The sequence below is a fragment of the Symphalangus syndactylus genome, chromosome 1, assembly GCF_028878055.3.
Source record: "Symphalangus syndactylus isolate Jambi chromosome 1, NHGRI_mSymSyn1-v2.1_pri, whole genome shotgun sequence".
NCBI classification, from domain to species: Eukaryota; Metazoa; Chordata; class Mammalia; order Primates; family Hylobatidae; genus Symphalangus; species Symphalangus syndactylus.
In genome coordinates, this window is record NC_072423.2 from 24,817,141 (window position 1) to 24,843,736 (window position 26,596).

At 42.3% G+C, this 26,596-nt stretch overlaps 1 long non-coding RNA gene across 1 annotated transcript in view; it reads left to right on the forward strand.

Annotated features, from left to right (window-relative positions):
- Positions 1-26,596, forward strand: part of LOC134736800 (uncharacterized) — a 181,926-nt gene that overhangs the window by 1,727 nt on the left and 153,603 nt on the right. The window lies entirely within an intron of this gene.

Here is a 26,596-nt window from a genome sequence, read left to right on the forward strand (position 1 = left end):
CTGCAAAAGGTAAACCCACGTTGTTCAAGGGTCAACTCTATGTTTAAATGCATGAGTTACAATTTTTTACATAGGAAGAAGTACAGGTGCTTTGAGGAAAGTGTTCTGAGTGAAAGCTGAGAATTTTCTGATTCCAGGCTCTGTATTAACACATTTCTGGTTGTCCAAGGAATGATCATATTCAGTTTCAGTGTATACCGGGACTTCCTAGGGAAACTGATTGGTTTGTTTCTTAAAATGTGTACAGGCAGGGCAATTCTGACTGAGGAAAAGGTAGATAAGTGTACATGGATGCCTCTGAGAAACATTCCAGGATCAATAACTATCTCCCACCATGGTTAGAAGACCACCAAGTAGTTGCTCTAAAGAGTGAAAGTTAAGTAAGAAAATACAGAGTCATACCGACCGTGAGAAAAGCTGCAGAATTAAGTCCATCTTACTGGGGGAAATCGGAGCATAGAAATAAGAGGAGGATAGACCAGAGGTCAGCAAATGTTTTGTAAGGGACCTAATACTAAAATATTCAGCATCGTCTAGTGATACTAGACGATGCTAAATATTTTAGACTCTGTGGGTCGCAGGGTCTCTGTCAAAACTACTCATCTCTATTGTGGTAGCAGGACAGCCGCCACAGATGCTTTGTCAATAAATGGGCATGTTCATGTTCCACTAAAACTATTTATAAACACTGAACTTTGAATTCCATATAATTGTTTTAATGACCTCTGCCTTGTAACCTTTATTTAACCAAAACTCAGGGCCTCAATTTCCCATATAGCGTATGTTCCACGGAATAGGGCAGGGACTCAGATGTTCCTCATTGACAACGAACAAATCTCCAGGTTGGCCACTCCCAGATTCCAGCTTGGAACTCACATTCAGGTGTATCTACCATACAGGGTTGTTCTAAGGATATGCTTAAGTTATTGCTCTCTGGTGCATTTGCCCTGCAGCATCCCCTGGGAACTTCTTAGAAATGCATGTTCTCAGGCTCCACCCTCTGACCTGATGAATCAGAAACTCCGAGGGGGTGGTGGCCCAGTGACCTGTGTCACTTAAATCCTGAGTGACTCCCAGGAGCAGTCCAGTTTGAGAACCACTGATACAGGGAGTGAGAGCAGTGAGTCCAGCCTGGAGGGTCACAGCAGCTCTGCCACATTTTGGCTGGATGATCCCGAGCATCAGTGTCCTCCTTGGTAAAGTGGGGGTGTGAATGTAACAGAGAGAGAAGGGCATAGTAATAAACTGCCTGTAGCCACTTCCGCTTTGTAAAGGAGATGATGCATTCACATCAAAGGGAAGAATATACTCTAGGCCTCTTCGATCCACTGATCATGGCTAGAGGAAAGGAGGGAGAGACTGAAATTTCAAAAGTGATGCCAGTTCTGAGACCTGGAGACACTCATGGATGGACAAGAAGAGCCCAGAGCCTGGTGGAGAGCTAATTTGAATTTGGGAGGCAGAGAACAGGTGAGCCCAAAAGATGGAGACATGGGGAAGGAAGACCATCCTGTGAGGGAGGGGTGGAAACCCCTGATATTTGGTAGCACGGCCAAAACACTTGGAAATGGGGTGACTAATGCCCAGTTTTATAGAAACTGGTAAATTTGACCTTGACCCACTTCAAGGCTTCATCTCTCCATTGTCTTAAACCTTCTATGAAGTTGGCCTCAGCACAATGCTACTGGGAAAATGTGTTCAGAAAACACACACACACACACACACACACACACACACACACACACACACAAGAGCCATGTTCCCAGTCCTGGGCCACAGCTGCTGGGGAAGCAGAAGAGCTGAGTGAGGGATTGAGAGGGACAGCCTGAAACTGTGGAGTCAGAAGTGCCTTGAGAATTTCAGCTCCTGGGAATGTGCTACAATCTGGGTCTTCCCGATGGATTTAAGATAGGGGGGTTAAGCCAATTTTATTTCAATCTCAAGTGACAGAGTGACCTCAGTTGAGCCTGGATTGCATTGATATCTACAGTGGAAGCCACTGTGGGAATCAAAGTAGAAAGCATGTGAATGCTAGCACATGGAATTTGGCACTTACATTCTCAAAGTTTGGTAACCACAGTTAGTGTGGGAGTTGTTAATGAATACTGTTATTTTTAAAATTTCCAAGCTTGTCTATTTTGAAAAGGAATCTATTTTTTTTTAATAAAGAAGAATTTGATGGAAAATTCTGCTGCCTCCTGGGGAAGTGTTTCTCTTAGTTAATTATGATCATAGATGGCTGCTTGTTGGATCATGACATCATTGGAACCCAGGCAAGGCCGCTCAGCTGGAAGCAGCTTGTTTGAAACTCCCTGAAGAAATCATCATTTTACTTTCACTGGGTTTGAGAAAGGCCAGTGTACTAAGGCAAAAGTGTTGACAAACTATGGACCAAATCTGGCCCATGGCCCTGCTTAGAATGGCTTATACATTTTTTAAAGGTTTTTTTTTTTATTTTCAAAAGATTTTATTTTAATATGCTCTCTTTGACTCGACACTTACACTTCTGTAAATTTATTCTTAGAAAATTACAGACGTTAAATCACATAGGTTTAAAATCACAAGTCATATAAGGTTTGTCCTCTCAGTATTACCCATGGTAGTAAATATTGAAATAACCAAAATGTCTAATGACAGCAAATTGGTAAACCAAATCATGATGAAATCACTTCTGTATGATGTAATAATTTCTGTAATTAGGTAAGCACAAATATTATTTTAGATGAAAAAAATAAGTTGTAGACTGATGGCGTGTTTTAAAACATAAGGAGGCCCTAGTTCTAATTCATTAGGATGGAGAATTAGTTGAAAGTTGTCAATGGCACTTGATGCAGGGAAATACAGGTAAACAGAGACAAAGAAAGCAATCAGTAGAACAAATGTGTCTAATGGAATGCACACTCGAAGACAAAAGTGATTGTATGCAGGCCATCAGGCTGTCATTTAATCTTGTAGGGTACATATGGAAGGCAGAACTTTTCAGATTTGGGCTCTTCCAAAGCAGATGGTCATAGCTGCACTTGTAATGCTAGACTTCACACAAGTCAGATCTGGCTTTTTGAGCAGTCACATATTTGTTGCCCGATACCTTGCTTTGTGGGGTCCTGTACCCCGAGACTGCTCACAGCTTTATGGATACACTAGGCCGTTTCTTGTCAGTACCTTAGTCATTGCTGCTCATCTGCCCGGGAAGCTCCTGTCCTGCCTTCTCTCCATTAGCTGCTACTCGCACTTTCGGGTCCAGCTCAGGCTTCACCTCCTCATAAATCCTTAGCTGAGTCTCTTCCTCCATGCAGTGTCAGGTTCTCATCTTCTGTGCCTACCTCCGTCTTTGCATTCTCACCTTGTTATAATTTTATCTGATTATGTTTCTGCCTTCTCCACTGAGCTGGGAGATTTTTTTTTTTTTTTTTTTTTTTTTTTTTTTTTTTTTGATGAGGGAGATTATGTCTTCCTGGTATTTATATCCTGGCAATAGCATAGTGTCTGGAACCCAATACGAGTGAATAACTCTGTACTCACCCTGTCATGGTCTCTGTGAACTTTGCCACCGAGGGTTGTGCTGTGCCCCAATTGTACAACTATATGTGGTGGCCCTGGATCCCAAGGGCTTTCAGTTCCACATATATATATATATATATATATATTTTATGACTGATAATGCCTTGAGGGCCTGCTCTCTGCCTTTACAGAGAGTAAATATCCACTACCCTCCTCCTAACCCCCAACAGCTAGTGCTCAAGATATTGTTTTGTACAATCTTGAGACTCATTAACATATTTTTATAATTTCCTTAAACCTGAAACATTCAACGCTTTCATAATTTTACTTTAAAAAAAGAAAAGGGGAGCCATTCAACAACAACAACAACAACAACAAAACCCTAAAAACAACAACAAACCAAACCAAAGAATATGTGATGAAGATTGAATGTGGTCCACAAAACCTAAAATGTTTATTATCTGACTTTTCACAGAAAGTTGCTGAGCCCTGACTTACGCCATGGTGGTGGTCAGACCCCATAGTTGGGGACTGCAGGAGTAGGGCAGGAAGTGTCCCAAGCATGGTAAGCAGCCTGGAGCCCAGGGATGCACCTTGTGTTTAAACCTGGCAGTGCATTTAGTCAAAGAAAAGGGCTGAGATCACATTATTCTGGCCACTTATCCTGGCCCCACAGAGCAAGGCCCAGGGAGGAAAAAGAGGCAGCCCAGGTCTCAGGACTGAGGCTTTAACATTGGAGATATGCAACCTCCTCTACTCCTAGAAGCCTCATGAGGGAGCCTCTGGAGGGGACAGTTGGCTTATTAGCCCATGGGAAGGACAGGAGTGGGGCAACTTGAGGACAAGGTCACTGTGTGTAAGGGAGGCAGGAGGTGGAAAGCAGGCTCGGGGTGGGAGAGGACTGAGGAGAGCCAGCTGCCGGGGGCCGAGGCCTTGGTCAGCTCAGCAAGCTGGTCCCACCGGGACACTGAGAGAACGGGCTGCTCCCTAAGGAAACTCGAGTTTTGGGTCAGTCTGATCCTACCAGACGTCATATGAGACACCATGCAAGTGACCTCTGCCCTGCCTTCTGCCTGAGAACATGGCTCACCATTCTCTCCTCGCTTTACCCCACCACCCTACTGGAAGAAAGAGAACAGCCAGCCTCCAGGGGCCTTCCTTTCCCTGGCCACCTTCCTTCAGACACAGCATGCTTGGATTCGGAGTAAGAAAGAAAATGAGAATTGAAAACTAGACCTTGTTTCATTCAAGTGCCTTGTTTTGAATCCTGTTTTTTTTTCTGTTCCTTTTTGGCACCATGGGCATTCCTGCAGAGTGGAGTTTGAATAGAGGCACATTCTTCAGAGGGGAAAAATCCTGCTGCCCGGCCCAAGGCTGAGCTCTTAGGCCAACACATACAGGGCTCTGGGTGGTTTGCTGATTCAGCAGGTGCTGCCTGTTCTGGGCCACCTTAAAGAGTCGCAGGATGTCCCCTGAGCAAGCTCTTTGTGGCCAGATAAGTGACTGTGCTGGGCCCTGGGCCTCTTGGGGGTGGGAATCTTGCAGTCGTCATGGTGATGGTCATGTGGGCCTGAGCATGGTGTCAAGATGCTGGCGCCCTGCAAAGGTGGAGCCTACCTCTGGAGATGCCCACTGTCAGAGTCCATTGTTGATTGTTATTTCCCTGGCATTTTTCAGAATAAGAGAGGTCACATCAGGGGAAGGTTGTTTTAAGCTGTCTAACAGAAGAGACCTTGTCTATTTTATTGCCTGCTGAATCTCCACTGCCCTTAAATGTGTGTGCCTCATGGAGGACACTCAAATATCTGTTGATATTGGTTGGGCATGTTGAAAACTCTATTTTTAAAAGAAAATAAACCCAAAAAGAAGGGGCGAGTCACTACTCAGACAGTTGGTGTTTCAATAATCTATTCTGGAAATTCTTTCCCTGTAGACTCAGTCACTCAATTCCATCGCACCCCTACTGTGTGTTTAACTTTGTAATAGAAACAGAAAGATGTACTAGAGTCAGGCAGTCACATCTAGATGAGAAAATGAACCAAAACCCATGTTCCGGCTGACTTACCTCTCCAGACTGACTGCATGCAGTGTTTTGAACTTCAGTTTCAGCCCCATTTAATACTTGTATGTCATAGCTGAACAGAATATAGTGTAATATCTTAAGTGCCAGAAAGCCCTAGGTTCAAACCCTGGCTCTGCCAGTTTCTAGCAGTGTGACCTTAGGCAAGTTATTTTAATGCTCTCAGCCCCAGTTTTCATCTGTGACATGGAGATAATAATATCCCCTATCTCAGGGTGTGGTTTTGAGCAAGAAGTGAAATGATGTGCATTATTTCAGATTTTATTTATTATGCACATGGCATTCCTAGGAGAGCACCTGGAGCAGAGTAGGAGTGTAATAGAGTTTAGCTATTATTGTTTGGTATATATTTTTCTTCTCTGCCTGGGATGCTCCCTGTACTGCAGCCCAACTTTCCATTCATCCTCTAAGGCTCAGTTCAGCCAGCACAATACTTCCTTAAGATGAAGCATCTTTGGTCATTTTTCCTCTCCCTTTTCTGGGAGGCACACTCAGGGGTGCCTCTTCTGTGCTTCCACTGTGACTTGTGCACATCTGTCCTGAGAGTCACTGCCTGGTGCTGTTATTTTCAGTTCCAATGTCTGCCTCTTCTTTAGACCTAGAGCCCCTTTAAGTCAAGGTACCAGTTTACTTTCCCCCTACCTCTTGGCTTACATGATTTTTTATTGTGTTAGGAGTGCAAGTGTTTGCTGAATAAATGAAGGGACAAGTAATATTCCATCATTTCAGGAATAAAGTATTGTGACAGATAATCAGGTCTTCCTTGAGGTCAGAAGAAAAGGACTAAAGCTTGTGGTATATGTTCAAAGAGGAAGAAAGGGCAATTTGACAAGAAGTAAAAGCCCATATATGGCATTCATTATAGTCTCAATGTTGGTGTTTACTCAATATTCATATATTGAAATCCCAACCCCCAAGGTGATGATATTAGGAGGTGGGGCCTTTGGGAGGTGATTAGGCAGAGCCCTCATAAATAGGATTAGTGCTCTAATAAAAGAGACCTGAGAGAGCTAACTCACTCCTTCTACCATGTGAAGACACAGAGAGAAGGCACCAGGTATGAATGAGAAAGTGGGCCCTCACCAGACAATTAATCTGCTGGCACCTTGATCTCAGACTTCTCAGCTTATGGAACTATGAGAAATAAATTGTGTAATTTATAAGCTATCCAGCTTGTGGTATTTTATTATAGTAGCCCCAATGGACTAAGACAACAGTGTTATATTATCTATAATTTACTTTAAAGCAGCTCTATTTAAAACATATGTTGATGATGTGTATTTCAGTTTGCTTAATGCCCTAAGCACAGTTATTTAGTATTTGAAGTTTCCTAATATTTCAGAAGTATTAGGGGTAGTTCTGTTATGTTCCAGACTGTGATACTAGCACTTCAGTTATATTTATTTCTGATGGACACAAGAACTTTTGTTAATTAGCATACTGGGTGTTAGATTTTATTTTTTATTGGTGAAACGAGTGGTGTTTGTTGGGTTGGTTAGGAAGGCTGCACAGGGATCCTTGCCTTTGTGTGATTAGGGCATGAACAGCTCGCACCCTCTGGAGTGTCCCCCAAGTCTTAGAATTCTGCTAGATTCTGTGTTCATTTGCTTAAGGAGAATCCTGTCATTTGACCAATTAACTGAATCCTGCTGCTAGCTCCTTGTCACATCTGCTTGGAATGAAAAGACAGAGAGCTGGGATAAACCAGGTGATCCTGTGTTTGCTGAGCTTACAAACCAGGTGGTCTGATGTTTTAGTTCCTGCTGGCTGATAGGTCTCTCTATGTGTCAGAGTTTGGTCTGAGTCTTGCTCTCATTATAACAGACCACCTGGCTGAGAGGTGGTGGGGAGGAGACTGTGGCCTTCACCCCTCTAACCACTGATGGCTGCCAGAAGGCTAAGAACCTAATACTGTAATCTTGAATGACCTACGGTGCAGGTCAACTTGAAGGAATATATTTGGAAGGCAGTGATAGCAATGAATATGGAAAAGCAAGAATATATGCGAGGGACGCAAACAAGACCAGAATCAGCAGGATTTGGGGGCTGATTCAATATGGCAGCAAGCAAGACGGTATGTCAAAAACAAGACGTATGTGTGTATGTGTGAAGAGATAAATAAGCATGCAAAGTATTTCACATAGTTTATTTGATTCTCACAACAGCGCAGAGGTGTGGATCGGGCAGTTATTAGAAACAGAGGTGCGGCCGGGCGCAGTGGCTCACGCCCGTAATCCCAGCACTTTGGGAGGCTGAGGCGGGCGGATCACGAGGTCAGGAGATCAAGACCATCCTGGTGAACATGGTAAAACCCCATCTCTACTAAAACTACACAAAAAATTATCCGAGCATGGTGGCGGGCACCTGTAGTCCCAGCTACTCGGGAGGCTGAGGCAGGAGAATGGCGTGAACCCGGGAGGCGGAGCTTGCAGTGAGCAGAGATTGTGCCACTGCACTCCAGCCTGGGAGACAGTGAGACTCCGTCTCAAAACAAACAAACAAAAAACAGCGATGCAGTGCTATATAAACGTGTCAGGGATGTGCTCAAAGTCACACGGCCGAGAACTGGAGAACTGGCAGTGTTGGGATCCAGACTCAGATTTTCAGACCCCAAGTCAGTTTCTCTTTCCATTATGTCTCATAGAGAAAAAGATTCTTTTTGTTTGTTTGTTTGTTTTCATTATTACTATTATTATTTTTAGAGACAAGATCTGGCTCTGTCACCCAGGCTGGTGTGAAGTGGCATGATCATAGCCCACCTCACCCTCGATCTCCTGGGCTCCAGCGATCTTCCCATCTCAGCCTCTCAAGTGTCGGGATTACAGACATGAGCCACTGTGCCTGGCCACAAAGAATTCTAAGGCTGGGTGACTGGGAGAAATAGAGAGGCTGGGAAGGATGCAAAGACGGCTGAGGCCAAGGTACTGAGGAGCAGTGGATGGAGGCAGATGGTGAAAGACGGTGGTGGGAGCACCCTCAGATGGAGGAGGAATTAGCCCCGCAAGGAGTCCTTGCCCCAATGTGTGTGGATGACATCCACTCCTCACATGAGAGGGGCACAGCTTCTCTGTTCAGCAAGAGTCAGCCTCACCAGGCTGTTGCCTAAATCTAAGGACAATTCTGCATAGGAATCCAAGGTGCCCCTACAGCTCACTCTCCAGATGGCAGACTTCCCTGGGCCCTTCCTTCTGTTTGGGGCATCCTGTTTCACCCTCAGACTGCCCCCATTCACAAACAAAAAGGGCCTCTTGCCCTAAACTTAGCTTGGGGAAAGGTTTTTTTCATGCATCAAGGGAAAAGAGGAAACCAAAGCCATAGAACATATTTCTGTTGGCTGTGTCCCTGCTGACATGTGATGATTCATCAGAGTGTGACACAACAGACCCTTTATGGTCATTAGCACTGGCTTATTGAGCAAAGTCTCCTATCTCAGCATCCTTTTGCTGTTTCGAAAAACAAGTAAATAAATAGGATAAATATCACATTCTCTACTGATGTCCACAACACCATAGAATGAGAGCGAACACAAAACACCCTATGTTGGCTTTTTTATTTGTCATCAGTTTTTAATTTAGACCAGTGGTTTCCAGTGCTCCTGGGGAGCCTTTTAAAAATACAGATTCCTAGGTCTGGACCCTGCTGGTTCTGATTTTGTAAATATAAAAAAGAGCCTGTTTTCCTCCAGAGAGTCGGCAATGTTTATGCTGAAAGAACCTTTGCTCCTTTGTTCTAGGACAGGCTACAGGCTTGAGTGAAGAGAGAACTTTCCTTATGCTCTTTGCCAATGTCCATGTGGGCTCATTTGATTGGAGCCACTCATCAGATTAGTGATCTTGTGCCTCCAGGCCTGGGCTAGCTCTGTTCTCCATGGGTGCTTTCCCAACTTTTCCATTTGGCCTCAACCTCCTGTTCCTAAATTGGCCTTGACAGATTTAGAAGGTGCCTTGGAGACATTTCTGTGCCCAGTGAACAACTTAACTTGGCATGGGTCTCTGGGCATGAGGGCTGATGGGCCAGAGGATGGTCTAGGTTTCTGAAAGTAGTGCATGACAGAGAAACTGACCAGGGAAAGAGATTCTTGGGAAACACATTTCTGAGGTTGTCTGGGAGGTGCAGACAGAATCTGGTAAGTTTTGAGGCATAAAAAACAGCCTGGAACAAAGGGTTGGAGAGGTTGCAAACTTTATTCCCATTTCTGTATTTTAATTCTTCTTGTTTAGCTTCCAGGTGAACTGGATATATCCCTGGGCAGGCAGTGTACATCTTCTTAGAGCCTTACACCTCAGTGTGAATGAGTATATTAGATTCTCTCCTGAAATTGGGAAAGAGAGAATGATGTTTCAGAAAGAAAATCAGAAGAGCAGGTGGTTGGCGACCAGAAGGCCGCTCTGGGTCTTCAGCAGCTTTGCCTGGATATGGGGAGGGCACTGGGCACAAGGCACTGAGGCAAACGACACAGGGACCTGGGCTGCCATGTTCTCTGGGAAATGTTTCATGTGAGTGCTCTGGGTAGAACGGATACAGGCGTGTCTCCGATTCCTTAAAGTCTTTTTCTTTTCGGCATCCCTCGGTAATGTAATTTTTGAAACATGGAGAAGTTTCTATGTTTCAAAAGTAGTAGGCTGTAGGTTTATATGGATTATACAGGAAATAACATTGTCTTTGCTGACTCTAGAATTTTTTTTGTTATGGTAAAATGCATATAACATAAAATTTACTACTTTAATCATTTTAGATGCATACTTCAGTGGCATTAAGTACATTCACATAGTCATGCAACCATCACCACCACCCATCGCCAGAGCTTTGTTACCATCCCAAGCTGAAACTCTGAACCCATTAAACACTAACTCTCCATTCCCCACTCCCCCAGCCCCTAGTAAGCACTGTTTTACGTTCATCTCCATGAATGACTCTAGAATTTTATAACCTGGATCCTTTAAGATACAAATCCTCCAAGATACCCAGAAGTAATCCTTGGTAAATCCAGGTAAATTCTTGGATAAAATCAATTGCCTTCTCTGGTGTGTTTTAGCTATTTGTGTCTCCAAGCGCCCTTCACTGTAGGGTTATCTTCTCCCTCAGTCCTCCCAGCCAGAAAGCTTATAACGCATGGGTTTACAAGCAGGAAGTGGAGAAAACTGGTGCCTCGCAGGTGAGCCCAGGAATCGAGGAAATCCCGAATGAACCCCTGAAAGGTGGCCTTTAGTCACTGGGCCAGTTGTGAGCTGTTACCCCTAGATTTTCCTTTTATTTCATCTCCTCCCTAGAGAATCCTAAGACCAACCAACAACAGCAACATCATCAACAGCCCTGGCGAATTCTCTGCCCTTAACCCTCCCTTCATAATGGGTCTTTTCCCCTTAATGGGCTTTGAAGAAAAGTCTGTTCTGCTCCTGCCTTTGTCTTTGGTCCCATTATTTCCCTTCTTCATCAGGTGGATGCTGAAGAGAAGAGCCCAGGGCCCGTCATTTGCAGCAAAGTTAGATCAGGTTCATCCAACTGGGAGTTGAGTGTCTTGGTAGCTAGCTGGTGGGCCTATTAATCTGATTAGCCATGAGACATCTCTGGGCAGTTTCAGTTGTTTATGCATACACAGATGCTCATGACCTATCTGATTTAAAAACCACAACAACTAGGCAAGGCAGATCACTTCAGCTTTGCTGTGAACTGGCTCTCTCACCAACCCTCTAGCTCTCAGGGAGGCAGGTTCAAGGTAGCTAATAAGTAACTGATTGTAATTTTTATTTAGCTACGTGAATTTAATGGGCAGCTTAATTGCAGTTGCAGAAGTGAACTATGTAATCACAAATTGGGCCCTTTACATCTGTCACTCGCCACCAAGAGAAATGCTCTGAGTGGAGATCCTTATTTTTGTTTGGGCTAATACTGAATCAAAGAGGTTTTTAAAGTTAGAGAGGTGAAAAGAACAAGATGGTTTTTTTGGTTGTTGTTCATTTTTTACATGCAGAAACCTTAAGATCCAATCCTGCCTGAGCCAACCAGCACTTCTTCTGTGCCCGTCTGGGTTCCTCTGTTAGCTTGTCAATGGGTATTTAAATCCCAGCTACTGAGTATTGATCGACCTTCTTGTTTAATTACCCAGCAGAGTGCATTCTCAACCAATCCATTTTGCTCCTGAAATGCCAGCTCGCAGCTTGGGAGGGAGGAGGGGATCAATTAATCCTTGTTTGCTTTTTAATTCCTGTTCCGAACATAGTACATTCACACGCAGGTTAATTTTTAAATCCTCTCCTCTTACTTCACTGCTTTAATTCACCCTGGAAACCTCGGTGACCCTAAAGCTCTATCAAGTTCTTCTTATTGCTTATGCAGCCTCATTAAATAGCTTAGCAAATACCTGACTTGGTCATTTCCCAGACTTCTGCTGGGAACAATCGTCCAAAGTCCCTTAGGGCAGAGGTGTTCAGGAACTGCTGACACCTCTCCATCTTAACCTCGAGAAGAAGGCAAAAGGAGGGCTTCTTTGTGCCATTGGAGGGCTTGTTCCCAGGTCCTCTTTCTCATCAGAGCTAGCAAATTTTGAGTCCAGATTCCATTCCATTTGAAGGGTTTTGCGAAGGAAGAATATGTATTAGATATTGGGAGCCTGTAGACACATAAAGAGCTAAAGGATCAGGGCAATGCATTTTTCTCTGGTAGTTTAAATGTTGATAATGACCTTTCTAGGCATATGAACAAGATTGCATCCTTTTGGTTTTTGTCTTTTTAGAGACAGGGTCTTGCTCTGTCACCCAGGCTGGAGTGCAGCCACGCAGTCATGGCTCATTGCAGCCTTAACCAGCTGGGCTCAAGTGATCCTCTAGCCTCAGCCTCCCGAGTAGCTGGGACTACAGGCGTGCACCACCATGCCTGGCTAATTTTTATATTTTTTGTAAAGACAGGGTTTCATCATGTTGCCCAGGCTAGTCGTGAAGTTCTGAACTCCAGAGATCCTCCCTCCCTGACCTCCCAAAATGCTGGTATTACAGCATTTTGAGCCACCATGCCCAGTCGATGCTTTTTTGCTCCATGCTGATTTTTAAACTTAAATTTAAGCTCAAAATATTTAGATAATATAAAGAATGGCAGTCAGCAGAGGGAATGAGTCTCTTCTATTCTTGATAGGCCATCACTGATCCTCCTACCCAGCTGGGAGCATAACGAGCCCATGGTGGGGGAGGTTTGGACACTTTGAGCCCAAGCACATGTCTCAGCCTGTAGAAGAGATATACTGAAGGCATGGATTGGCTTGATTCTGGTGAGCTGTTAGCCACATTTGAATACATCAGCTCCAATGCAGTTTGCTTGGGCATAACGTTGAAGTCGAAGATCAGTCAGAGGAGCTTTAAGGAGCTCTACTGGGAGTCTTATTGCATCTGTGAAGTCTGCCTGTATTTGGCTAATGTGTGTTTCCTTTCACCTGATAGAGTGCAAAATGCCTTCGAACCCGGGAAAGGATCCCTGAGGGATGAGCATGCTCCATTCTTTCCCAGGATATTAATGTCGTGGGACTTGGCTGCTTTCAGCTTCTAAGCAGTGTGACTCCAGCTAAGAAGCAGGCATTCGACCTTTGGGGGCCTTGATCTTGTATTTTTCTGCTGCTATATTTAATATGATACCTAAAAATAAACAGACTAATGGAGACTTTTGAAAATAAGGCCACTCATAAATATCACAAAACGCTTAGGAACAAACAACTTCCAGCCCTTCTACTATCTGAGGGAGAGAGAGGCTAAGTGGTGATTGCAAATGAGGTTTCCCTGTTATGATTCCTGATCAGGGACAGCTGCCCTCAGGTCCCATAAGCTATGCCTAATGCAAATCTGACCCTTTTCAAAATTGTTCTGGAAGGTGCTGATGGCATGTCAGAGATGTGGAAAGGTGGCATTATGTATGAAAACACATATTAAGCTGCAGTATAGACTCCGTGAATTCCAAGAGGCCAGGCTTTTCACTTGCAGTTTTATGGGGCTCTGGTGGAGTTTCTTACTGCACCAACTCATCCTATTTCCAGGGTGTTTATATCTTTACTCTCATAGCTTTCCAATCTTGTCCAAAAGCCACCAGGATAAAACAACAATGGAGGGGCATTTGTAAACTGAAGGCAATTGATTTAGAGTAACAAAATGAAATGCCAAGCCCCTGGGGACCAGCATGTGAAAACATTTTGGTGGCTTCAACAGTGAAAACAAGTTTCAGTGATATTACACACATAAATATTTGTGTAGCAGGTTCTGCACCTTTCATATCCAGGGCAATAACCCAGATTTTGACTTAACGCAAAATCTGAGTTGTGCAAAACTGCATGGAAGGGAATGATTGCATAAGCAGGGATGTAACTGTTCCGTTATGTGGTGGGAACTGAGATTCAATGAATCAGTGTATTAGTGACTAAACCCAAAATTGGAAAGCCAGGAGAAAAATCCTACACACACACACACACACACACTTGTTTGTTAATATCCTCTGCCTCAACTTCAATTCTGCTGAAAAAGGGCTTAAGAAAGGCTTACCTACCAGTAATTTACTTGGGGGCATTCATGATCTTTAGGAGCAGGGGTGAGGGACAAGGGAGGGAAAGCCAAAACAAGAATGCATTATCTAGTAGGTCATTGACACAAGCATCTGGTGCTCAGTCCTGCTGGAACCTTCTGAGAAGCTTTATAAAATGCCCTTAAGAACTGGCCATTAAAGGGGCCAGGGGGGAAGCATTTGTCCATGAACCCTGCTACCACTAAGCCCCACTCTGGGTGGCCCTTTTGAGCAGCTCCTTGTTAGAGATGCTCCAGGGCTGGAGGCAGGAGCCAAGGAGAGAAGACCTGGCATGAGGCACCCTCTGTGGCCATATCTGTGGGAAGCTGGCAAAGCCCGAGTGGACCTGGTCACAATGGCCACGGCAGAAGCAGGGGTGAGGCCAAGAGGAACCAGAAGTGATACTGCATGTGACATGCCTGAAACACACAGGGAGTGGGGGCAGGGAGGTCAAGAGTGACCTAGGCTTCAGAGTGGGGTTATGAGGAGCAGGAGGCCATATCTAAACCCCAAACCCAGCACATGATGTGACAAGCATACATACTGTTAGAGAGACAGAAGATTTATGTGATGATGGGCATCTGAGTGCTAGGAAAAATATATTAAAGATGGGGATTCTCCTGGAAATGTGAGGAGATTTGTCCTCAGAACAAACAAAAAAATGGTATTCCATCTGCTGTTAATCAAGTCAGTAGGACCTGGGGCTGAGTAAGGAAGGAGATCCTCCGTAGCTGTCAGAAAGAACTGGGGCATCAGCATATCCTAGTCAAGCCAGAACTGTGGCCTGAGCTTCCTGTCACCAGTTACCTGATCTGGAAAAATTTGTCTGGTACACTGAAGATGAAATGGTGCCTCCGAACTGTGGACGCTTCCTGCTGGAATGGCTGTGAGGCACTTTCTGTTTTTTCCACCCTTCCTTATGAATGAAGAAAACCTGGAATCTGAGAGGGGTAGTTCCCACTGCTGCTCAGTAAAGAGGCAGAAACTAGAACCCAAGTTGTTAGTCAGGGATTGTGTACAGCCATAAAAAAAAAAAGACAACTGAAAAACAACATCTTGAACAACTTGGGGGTTGGTTTTTCTCTCACGATGAGAGGTCCAGAGGTAGACAGTTGCTGGCAGTGGTTCAGTGGTGAAGGTGCCAGGCCACATTCTCTGTGACTCTGTGGCCTTTCCCTCAGGATCAGTCAGAAGATGGCTGTTGCAGGAAAGCAGACTTGCCATGAGAAAGGCAAGGGCTCAAAAGTCCAGCCTGACTTCTGCTAAAATTATATTCCTTGGAACTGTATCACATGGCCACCCTTATCGTGGAGAATGGCCGAGAAATATAATTTCTTCAGCTGGGTGCTTTACATTACATCAGGTCTCTCTAGTAAGGAAGAACTGTAGAATTGGTACTAGGTAGGCATTTAGCGTTCTCGTCTACAGAGGAACCCCAGAAAAGCATTCATGTTTTTTTCCCCTCTGGATATTTGAGAAGAGACAGATGTGATGAAAAGCTGTAATGTATGTGCCAAATCATGCCCTGTCTGTGGTACTCGGCTCAAGTACCACTGTCCCAGTCCTACTAACCACAGGACCTCAACTGTATTTCCAGAAGAAATTATTTTCTAAGGCAGATTAGTGCTTTAACAAAACAATGAACATCACAGACAACCTTCACATGGGAACTTTCTCCTTTTTACTCCCCAAAGACCCAAGAAGTCTAGGAAGATGGTCCTCAGAAGAAGTCAGAGGTGATGGTATGACATTGAGAGGTTAAATTGGAAATAATTGGAAACAATTTTCATGCGAGCTGCATTGTTGCTACTGAGACTATATTTGGGGCTCACTATGAAATGCAGAAGCTAGGGTGTTCATTTGCATCAGGAGAGAAACAGACGTTCCATATACATTTTTCTGCCTAAAATGGGAACAGTTACACAAAGCAAGTAACACAGGAGAGAAAATAACTGGAGTAAATAAAATGCTAGAAAATCAGGAGATGATGATGAAAGCCAGCAGCAGTTTTTCTCAGGCCAAATTTTGGAACTTTACATTGTTTATTTTCCTCCCCCAGAGTCTGGCTGCTGCTCGGCAGATGTCATTACACAGTATACTGGTTTGCATTTCCAGGCAGTCTGAATTAGCAAATTATTTGTCAAAATAATAATAAGAATGCCTTTCTCTTGCCACAGACTGGGTGAAAACATTTGCAAAACACATATCTCATAAAGTGTTTAGAGTGTATAAAGCACTCTTACAACTCAATAATAAGATAAACAATCTGATTAAAAATGGGCAGATCTAAATGGAAATTTTACCCTAGACAGATGACGACAGATAAGTAAAAAGATGACAAGTGAAAAGATGTTGAATATTATTCATCATTAAGTAAATGCAAATTAAAACTACAATGAGTTACCAGTGTACTTTCACAGGAAAAGCCAAAATTAAAATGATTGACAATGCCAGGTGCTAGTGAGGACGTGGAGGTATGTGCTTGTGTGCTGCTGGTGGGAATATAAAATGGTATAGCTACTTTGGAAAAGTGTGGGAGTTTCTTACAAAGTGAAACATATACTTCATATATGACCCAGTAATCTCATGTATTATTACTGATAATAACCCCAAACTGAAAACAATCCAAATGACCATCAATAGATGAATGGATAAATGCATGTGGTAAATCCATACAGTGAAATATTACTCAGCAATAAAAAGTAATGAACTATTGACACATACAAGAACGTGAATGAATCTCAAAAGCACTATGCTAAGTGAAATAAGCCAGCCACAAAAGACTAAATGCTGCATGTTCCTATTTATATTGTAGAGGAAGAAGAACAATTTTTTCTTCAACCCTCATAGGATCTTAGTTGAAATAGACCCCGTAACTAAAGAGAGATTAACGAGAGAAATACAAGCAAGTTTATTAACAGGCATATTTCATATATACATGAGAGACACCCAGGGAATGAGTGTTTCCCAAGGAAGTGGCTTTGAATTCCAGCTTATATAGCATCTTCAACAAAGAACAGTACATTTTTAAAGAAGTGATAAGACAGAATAAAGGACTTTGAGTATTTAGCGGTGGCAACTTGTGGGAAGGGAAATAAATGGCAGATAAAAGCCAGTTGTTAATGCGTGTTAATTTAGATTCCTCTGATAACCAACTCTAGGATCATAGGGGTCTAAAGTTATCTTCAGTGGTTAACCTTTGTTCTGCCTGGTATAAGGGAAGGCAGGTAAGATACTTTTTTGTCTTCCTAAGTTTATGTCCTGCTTTTAGGCAAATAGAGGAAGGAGAGAGAACTTTCCTGTATCTGCTTCTTCTTAACTGCCTACAGCTCAGCAATCCTTCATATTTTGGGGGTGGTGTATTCTGGTCTCCCACAATATGAAGTTCTGGACTCAATGATTACCAGATGCTGTGAGTAGGAAGTAGGGATGGACTGCAGAGGAGCGTGAGGGAACATTTTAGGGTGATAGAAATCTTCTATGTCTTGGTTGTGGTGATGGTAGGTAACTATGCATTTGCTGAAGCTCATCAAACAACATGCTTAACATTGATGAATTTTAATGTATATAAGTAATACTTCAATAAAGCTAATTAAAAATGCCATGTCTTTTTGAGCATTGTTTGAAACCTCAGCTTATGGGTAGAACATCAAAGGGAGCCATTTGTCAACTTGTGGGTTGTAGAAACCCCCAAGTTTGCCAAAGATGAGCATTATCTTCTCCTAACACAAGAGCCATGATCTGAAGCTCAACACTTGGGCACGTCCACACTTTGCAGCTCGGTTCATAGCTGGGTCAAGGAGGAAGAGGCATTGTTGAGAATAAAGTGTTGAAAGATAATTTTCAAAAAAAAGATAAATTCTTGACTCTCATAATGTTATAAAAATGAACTTATGTTAAAGGGTTTACTTTACTCATAATGAGAGAACCCAGCAGATGTTATGCTCAGTATGGAATAAGATAATGAATAAAATGTAAAACAGTAAAGGCATTTTGAAATGAATGTGCAAATGGAGGCAAAATTGGTGTTTCCATGGTGGGGAGGGTATTCCCTGCCCCAGTCAGAATTCATTTGTGTGTCTACAGAAAAGATGATCCTGTGTTCCTGTCAGTCACTTATGCTTTACAGAGTTGTAGAATAGTTCCCATAGAGTCAGAATCAGATTATGGGGAAAGATATATTATAGACAGTGTGTATTTTTCCATTGAAACACAAATTTTGGCTGGGTGCGGTGGCTCATGCATGTAATTCCAGCACTTTGGGAGGCTGAGGCTCTGAGACCAGCCTGGCCAACATGGTGAAACCGTGTCTCTACTAAAAATACAAAAAATTAGCTGAGCATGGTGGCAGGTGCCTGTAATCCCAGCTACTCTGGAGGCTGAGGCAAGAGAATTGCTTGAACACACGGGAGGCAGAGGTTTCAGTGAGCTAAGATCATGCCACTGCACTCCAGCCTGGGCAACAGAGTGAGATTCCATCTATCTATCTATCTATCTATCTATCTATCTATCTATCTATCTATCTATATTTCCCTACCTAAGGACTCCAGGAAGTCTTCCTGGAACCACAGTGAAAAAGGCAGCTACCTTTTTTGTTGTAGATTTTGCTATTACCTTTTATGGCACTCTTGGGATCTATCTCCACTCTCACAGTGAATACTGCAGTAAAATTCCCTTTCCCCCTGCAGAATTCACTTTTTAAAGAACATTTCAATGGGATACAAATTTATTTTTCTGAACACTTTGGATAATCTTGTTGCTCTGGTAGAAAGTGGCCTTTTGTATACCAATCGTATTCATGTAGCTTCAGAATATCCTCACTTTCGTAAGAATGAATAGACGGAGCTATCCTGAGGCATGACACTTGCTGAAGGTAAAGTTCTTGCCTCTCAAACCCATTCCATCCCTCCATTCTTCATGTTCCAAAGGTCAGAAGTGGGTGATAAATCACGTTAAAGTCCATATTTTCACAGTTTTGGAACATAAATCCTCACTTGCAAAACTTCCATATTTTCTTGAATCAATTTTTCTTATAAATCTTCTTTCCCATACTAAAACTAATGTCTATAACAGGATAGTTGAAATAAACTTCCTACATAACTTTTAGAATTGTATGGAGGCCCCAGGGTGGGAGGAGGGAGGAGGGTTAGCATTAGGAGATATACCTAATGTAAATAACGAGTTAACGGGTGCAGCACACCAACATGGCACATGTATACATATGTAACAAACCTGCACATTGTGCACATGTACCCTAGAACTTAAAGTATAATATAAATAAAAAGAATTGTATGGAGGCCCCAATAACCCAATATCTAAGTAGAATACAAGTGATCTTCAAGTTAAACTTGTTTTGTTGTTGAGTGTGAGGATTAAGTGCAGAAAGAGTAATCAGACAGGCTTTGGACTAAATCATTGCTCTCCCACATACTGTATGATGTTCAACAAATTACCTAATCTCCATGAGTCTTCTTTTCCTCTGTACACTGGGGTCGTTATGAGGATTAAACGGACATGCATATAAAGCACTTAGGATACTGCCTGGCATATATGGAAGAGGTGTTGAAATAATCAACTGTAAATTACATGAACAGGGTAGTGGCAGGGAGGGCAGAATTATCTAATTTTTTCCCTGTGCTACCACAGTGTCTGCCTGATTTTTACATTAAGGTTTACATATGTATAGAATGAATGCTCAATGAATGTTGATATTATTGCAGCCTTACACATTGTCTATTTATGTAATGAACTGCATCACCATGACTAATAGCTTGAATATTAAACTCCTCTCTAAATCAACCTTCTGTAGAATCTGTTATTTATTTTTCTTGTAGTCTCTAGGACTATAGTCCTTATATTCTTAGCTAGTGACACTTCTTTTTGTTGTTATTTTGCTTACGTATTCAATAAAGTCTGTACCAAGCATGGAGCTAAGCTCTGCAGACAGATAGATGAATGGAGTATGATTCCAAGTTGCTCATAGTCTAGTGGGAGAGGAAGATCAAGACAAACAATGATTACAGTGTCAGGCAAATGTTTCATAATCTGGGTGAGAACAGGATGGTTGGTAGCTCATAAAAAGGGCTGCGACCTTATCCTGAGAATGGGTCAGAGGAAAGACTTCCTGGGGGAGGTGATGTTTGAGCTGAGTCTTGAAAGGTGGTAGCTACTGGCCAGAAGACATTGGCCAAAAACATTGCAGATAGAGGGCAAGTTGAAAGACACAAAGATATGAACAGCATATCTGAGTAGAATGCAGGTACATTTGGAGATGTTAAAATTTGAGATCAGAGAAATAGTAAGGGTCAAAACCTGAAAGTCTTGACAGTCATGCTAAGAGCTTTGAGCTGTATATTGACAATACAGGTAAGCCCCTGAGTGATTTAAAGTCAGCAGTGACATAAACCAATGTACATTTTTAGAAATAAAATTCTGTTGGCAATATAGACTTGAAGAGGCAGCATTGCATCTAGAGAAAACCATTAGGAGGTGATTGCTGTCATTAGTAAGAAATTGTGAAGGCCAGAGTTGAAGCAATTAAAGAGAGATGAGTTCATTGCTTAATGAAGTAGAATTCAGTAAGCAATTTGGGATAGGCAAGAGGTAGATAAAGTTGGGGAAAAAGTACAAAAGATTGTGGCTTCACTAGAACAGTTGACACTTGAACAACATGGATATGAACTGTGGGTCCGCTTATATGCAGATTTTCTTCTGCCTCTGCCACCTCTGAGACAGCAAGAGAAACCCCCCTCTTCCTCCTCCTCCTCTTTGGCCTCCTCAACATGAACACAGTGAGGATGAAAACCTTTATGATGATTCACTTCCATGTAAAAAATATGGTTTGGCTGTGTGCCCACCCAAATCTCATCCTGAATTCCCACATGTTGTGGGAGGGACCTGGAGGGAGTTAATTGAATCACGGGGGCAGGTCTTTCCTGTGCTCTTCTCGTGATAATGAATAAGTCTCAAGAGATCTATTGGTCTTGTAAGGTGGAGTTTCCCTGCACAAGCTCTTTTGCCTGCCGTCATCCATGTAAGAGGTGACTTACTCCTCCTTGCCTTCTACCATGATTATGAGGCTTCCCGGGTCACATGGAACTGTAAGTCCATTAAACCTCTTTCTTTTGTAAATTACCCAGTCTCGGGTATGTCTTTATCAGCAGTGTGAAAATGGACTAATACAGGATAGTAGTTTCCTCTTCCTTATTGTTTTCTTAATAACATTTTCTTTTCTCTAGTTTGCTTTCTTGTAAAAATATAGTATCTAATACATATGCAAAATATATATAACACATACAAAATATGTGTTAGTCAACTATTTCTGTTATTAGTAATGCTTGTGGTCAACAGTAGACTATTAGTAGATAAGTATTGGAGGAGTCAAAAGTTATATGTGGAGTTTTGACTGCATGGGAAGATGGCGGTTGGCACTCCTAACTCCTATTGTTGTTCCAAGCTCAACTCTATTACTATAAACGAGGAAAGGGAATATCAGAAAATAAGTAGATACTGGAGAAAAGAAAATATTCAGCCTTAAATAGACTTTGTTGGGTAGGTGAAATATTTAAATGGAAATCTAGATTTGTCTGTCATCAGCAAAGCTGTCTTACGGTAGAGAAAACTTTGAGTATAGATGATAGCACCCACTTATATATGGAGGACATGAACAAGAAGACCAAGGATGGAACTTAAGAGAACCCTAAAATTCAGGAGGCAAATGGAAGGTCCAGAATCAGCAAAGGAAACAGAATGAGTGGCCAGAGGTAGGAGAAACTGTGGTGAAATGTAAAAGGAAAGAAGATTTTCACAGCAAGATGTCATTAATCTAAATTGTTACATAAAGGTTAAAAAAAAAGGCCCAGGAAGAATCCATTGTACTCCTTGTGACTGTTAAGTTGTAGTCAAGTTAATGCAGGTAATTTAAGTGCAGCCCTGGGGAATGATGAATCCCATGGTTTAGAGAGAGAACTGGAGGTGAGGAAGTCAATAGTACTTGATTGTGAAGACAGGAAGGAGAGAAGTGAGAATTTGCTAAAGACATGGGGTCAAAGGTGGGCTGGTGTTCAGGTTGGTGCAAAAGATCTGAGGATGGATATCAGTAGAGGGAAAAGAGCCATATAAGAGCCCTTCTAGAAAGGTAGCTGGAGTAAAGGCAATGAATGCTGTGACCAGGGACAATGTTTCAGGCCTGAACTTGGTTTTAGTGTCTGACCCAGAAGGATACATAATTCTCCTTATTGTAGGAATCAAGGAAGACGGTGAATGCTGGAGGCAAAACTGATGTATCTGGAGGAAAGGAAAAGTCTTGAGGGTGTGTTCTCCTTCCTTCCTTCAGGCTAGTGTTTAGTGATGGACCACAGGGTTGGGTGTTGGAGGACTCTTGCTGTGAAAGGCACAGAAGTTCTTCCTTTTCATTCATGTCGTTTAAGGACCTGCTCTTATACAATGCTAGGTTTGTTTAGGAGTGTAACACTCCTGGCTCTGTACACATGACGTAATCCTCACTTTCTGTTCCTAAGCATAATCCGCAGCACAGTGAGTTCATTTTCTTCTGTGGGGTGGGAGTTCTGGGCACAAGCTGCCGAAGTATTGGCAGGCAGGTAGCGAGAGGATTATCAAATTTGACATCGCCTTTGGTATAACAAGATCCTTGAATTTTCGGAGGACTTTTAAAATTCATTTCTAGCTAATTATAAAAATCAAAGCTAAATTTGCATTTCAGGATGAGAAATTATTGATAATGACTGGCATTTTCATTCTATTTTAGTAGCAAATTGAAACATTTTAAATTGTCAATGGTTGCCAAGAACCTGGACAATCGTTCCGGGTTGTTGATGCTTTATGTCTAAAATGGCAATTTACACAGGTCTCAGTGACATGTCAGGAGTCTTGGCTGGTACTATGGGTGATTACAATGTGACCTTGACCCTGTCTTCTTGACCAGGTCTGCTCAGCATTTCAAGTAGTTACTGTTTTTTCCTATGATTTACTTGGAGCTGTGTGAAGTCATATATAAGCTGGACTCTTGGGTAAGGGATAAGAAACCAAATTTACTTGCTTTTCCTAGGAATTCTGCTCATATGATAATTTGGAGCTCCCATTGTGTCTACCAGACCAAGAAGGGTGTGAAGACCAAGCGACTCAACCTAAGGAGGTTATCTCAGGTCAAGTTCCCACAGGCTAGAGATGCTCCACAAACAGGATGGCCTCAGACTTGGGCAACCCAGGGAACTTTCAGGTATAGCACTGCAAACCGTGGGCCCAGACATCCAGGTGCACAATTACATGTACAGAAAGCAGTGCTTCACTGGGGTTGCAGGAGTGGATTCTGGGCCTAGACCTTCCCTCTTGCATGTGTCTTTGCATGATGCTCACTCAATATAAAATTGGGGCTATGATGAGAATCAAGGAAACTCATTCCTCTTGAATTCAACTAAACTGTATTGAGTACCTGGTAGGTACCAAACGCTGCTGAAAATAGTGGAGATATAACCATGATCAGGATAGACAGTTCCTGCCCTCCTGAAACTGACAGTCTAGTGGGTGTGAAATTATCTTGGCAATGGATGTGTCTTGGTCAGTGTATTAGTTTGCCGAGGCTGCTGGAACAAAACACCAGAAACTAGGTAACTTAAAACAATAGAAATGTATTCTCTGACAGCTCTGGAGGCCAGACATCTAAAATTAAAGTATCGGCAGGGGTGTGCTAGGCTTCCTCCAAAGGCTTTAGGATCAAGAATCCTTCCTTGACGGTCCTTGCCAGCAAGACTTGTAGATGTACCACACTAATTTCCATCTTCACATGGTCTTCTTCCCAGTGTGCATTTGCCTCTGTGTCCAAATTTCCCCCTTCTTATAAAAATACTATGAATATTTGATTTAGGGCCCACCCTAATTCGGTACAACCTCATCTTAACTTGATTGCATCTGCAAATATACCACATAGCTCTGCTACAGAGTTCTGGATTTAGAGAAACTAGAATTTTCTCTCCTTATCAAACTTTTGTCATCTATAGTTAGTCATTGCATCTTAAACAATTCTATTAATAGAAAGTTAAAAAAACCTGTCTACCCACCAATGTAAAAAAGAAATTACTTTATTTCCTTAAATTTAACTTAATTCACTACTAAGCAGAATTCTTGGTAAAAAAAAGTTTTTTTCTGTGTGTATCTTGGACAAATCTGTCAGTGCAAGTTAGGGTGATGAAATTTGATACATTCCCTGTTGTGTATGTATGATGTTTTTGTGAAAGTTTTTTTTAAACAGCCTGTAACAATAATAATGATGATAATTGTAATGATGATAACAATTATAACTCTTGATAGTTATTTCAAGAGAGTTTATTATGTACCAGATGCTGCTCTAAGCCCATAACATATATTAATTCTTTCATTCTTATAACAATCAATGAAATTTGTATATCATCCCCATCCCAGATAGGGAAATGGAAGCTCTGAAGGTTATGTGGTCTGCCCCAGAGCACACAGTCAGTCAGCAACAGGACAGTAATATAAACACAGGCAACTTGGCTCAGGGTCTTTGGACTTGCAAGAGGGAAGGTTGAATCAGCTCTCACAGAGCCCCTGAAGCACATCCCCAGAACAACTGTGTGCTGCCGACAGAAACTGCCAGCTGGTACCTTGGTGTGTTCTGGTCTGCACTGGTGCCACCTGCCTTGGGGTCCTTGCCTTTACTTGGCTTACCCTTTCACCTGTGCCAGGCTTGCAGCCTTGGGGTACCAGGTTCCGGTCTATTTCTTACATCGTTTGTTCACTTTATGATCAATTTTGTTTACCTTCTTTTTTTATTGAAAAATCATTGTATATAGTGGTGCCAAATTTTCTTTCAAATGCTACTTTAGAAGAAACTTAAACATCTAGATGTAAATTCATCTTTTTACTGAACTCAACTTGTATTAACTCAGTCCGGTACCTTCTGAAAAAATTATTTCCATCAACAGATGAACGAATAAACAAAAATGTGTGCATACGATGGGAGTAGACTACAAAAGGAATGAAATGTGGACACATTCTACAATATGGACGAGGCTTGAGGACATTATGCTATGTGAAACAAACTAGACACAAAAAGGCAAACATTGTGTATTTCTAATTATATGGGATACTCGAAGTAGCCAGCTTCATAGAGACAGAAAGTAGAATGCCAAGGACTGAAGACAGGGGGGAATAAGGACTTGTTTAATAGATAGTGAGTTTCAGTTTGGAAAGTTCAATGAAACAGTTCTGGAAATGATGGCTGCTCAATAGTGTGAAAGTACTTAACGCTTCTGAACACTACTTAAAAATGGTTAAGTTAGTAAATTTTATGTTATGTATAATTACCACAATTTTTAAACATTAAAAAATGATTTTTAAATGATCAAAAGTAGTATGTGTTTATGGACACAAAATTTCAAACTGTGTAAAGTAACAGGTAGATCTTCCTTCTGGTATTGATACAGGTGGGCTGGGGAAGGTCCCCAAATGCCAGTGAGACCTCAACCCTGGCCAGTGTCCAGGCAAGAAGGAATCCAAGGACGAGTCGGAAAATAGTGAAAGTACAGAGATTTATGGCATAGCGAAAAGTACACACTCGAGAAAGAGGAGTGCAGGCTTAAGAGAGTCACACAATGGACTTTGGGGCCTTTATCATTATAGGTTTCTTTAACCGAGGGGTGGAATATTCATGAAAATTCCTGGGAAAATGTGAATATTTATTGCAATAGTGGTGCCACCCATTTTTACACCAAATATGGGTGTTCCTGGAACTGTCATTGTACCGGCAGATGTGTAATTTAGTATGTTAATGAGAGTATAATGAGGTCAAATCCAGCACCACACTGGCTCCGGTCGGTCTTAGCCAAGTTGGCCCACATCGTTTTTCATGGTGCTCTCAGTCCCTAGCTTATGCAGCTATTTCAGTCATTCCCTTTTTGCTAGCCATGTGAAGCTGCTCTTGGAATTTTCTACTCTTCTACAACCACCCTGTATTATTCCTGTCTCATTTTGCCTTCCCCACCCCACCATCCTAGAGGTAAAATTTTAAAGTTTTTGGTTGTGTAATTTCAGAACCTTTCTCTCTGTATAAAAGGCAGTGTGTATACGCTGCCTGTGTATACTTTTGAATTCTGTTCTGTGCTTTGATTCTTGCACTTGGTTTCACTGTATGAGGCTGCTTTGTGTGTCATTATACCATAACTGGACGGATGTCTAGGCTCTTTGCATTTTGGTTGTCGTTGTTTTGCCATTACAAACACCTCTATAATAAACATCCTTTAAATATGCAAATAAGCCACTTTTGGTCTTTGCATTAGTACCTCTCTGACCTTGAATACATGAAAATTGACCAGCTTCACCAATTTGTAGAGGAAAAGGAAGTTGTGAGGGGAGAAAAGGGAGACAATGGATGAGGTCATGGCCTGGCAGTGCAAAGCTTCCTAGTAAGGTATCTGTTGAGAAACAGACTGAGCCCCCATCTTC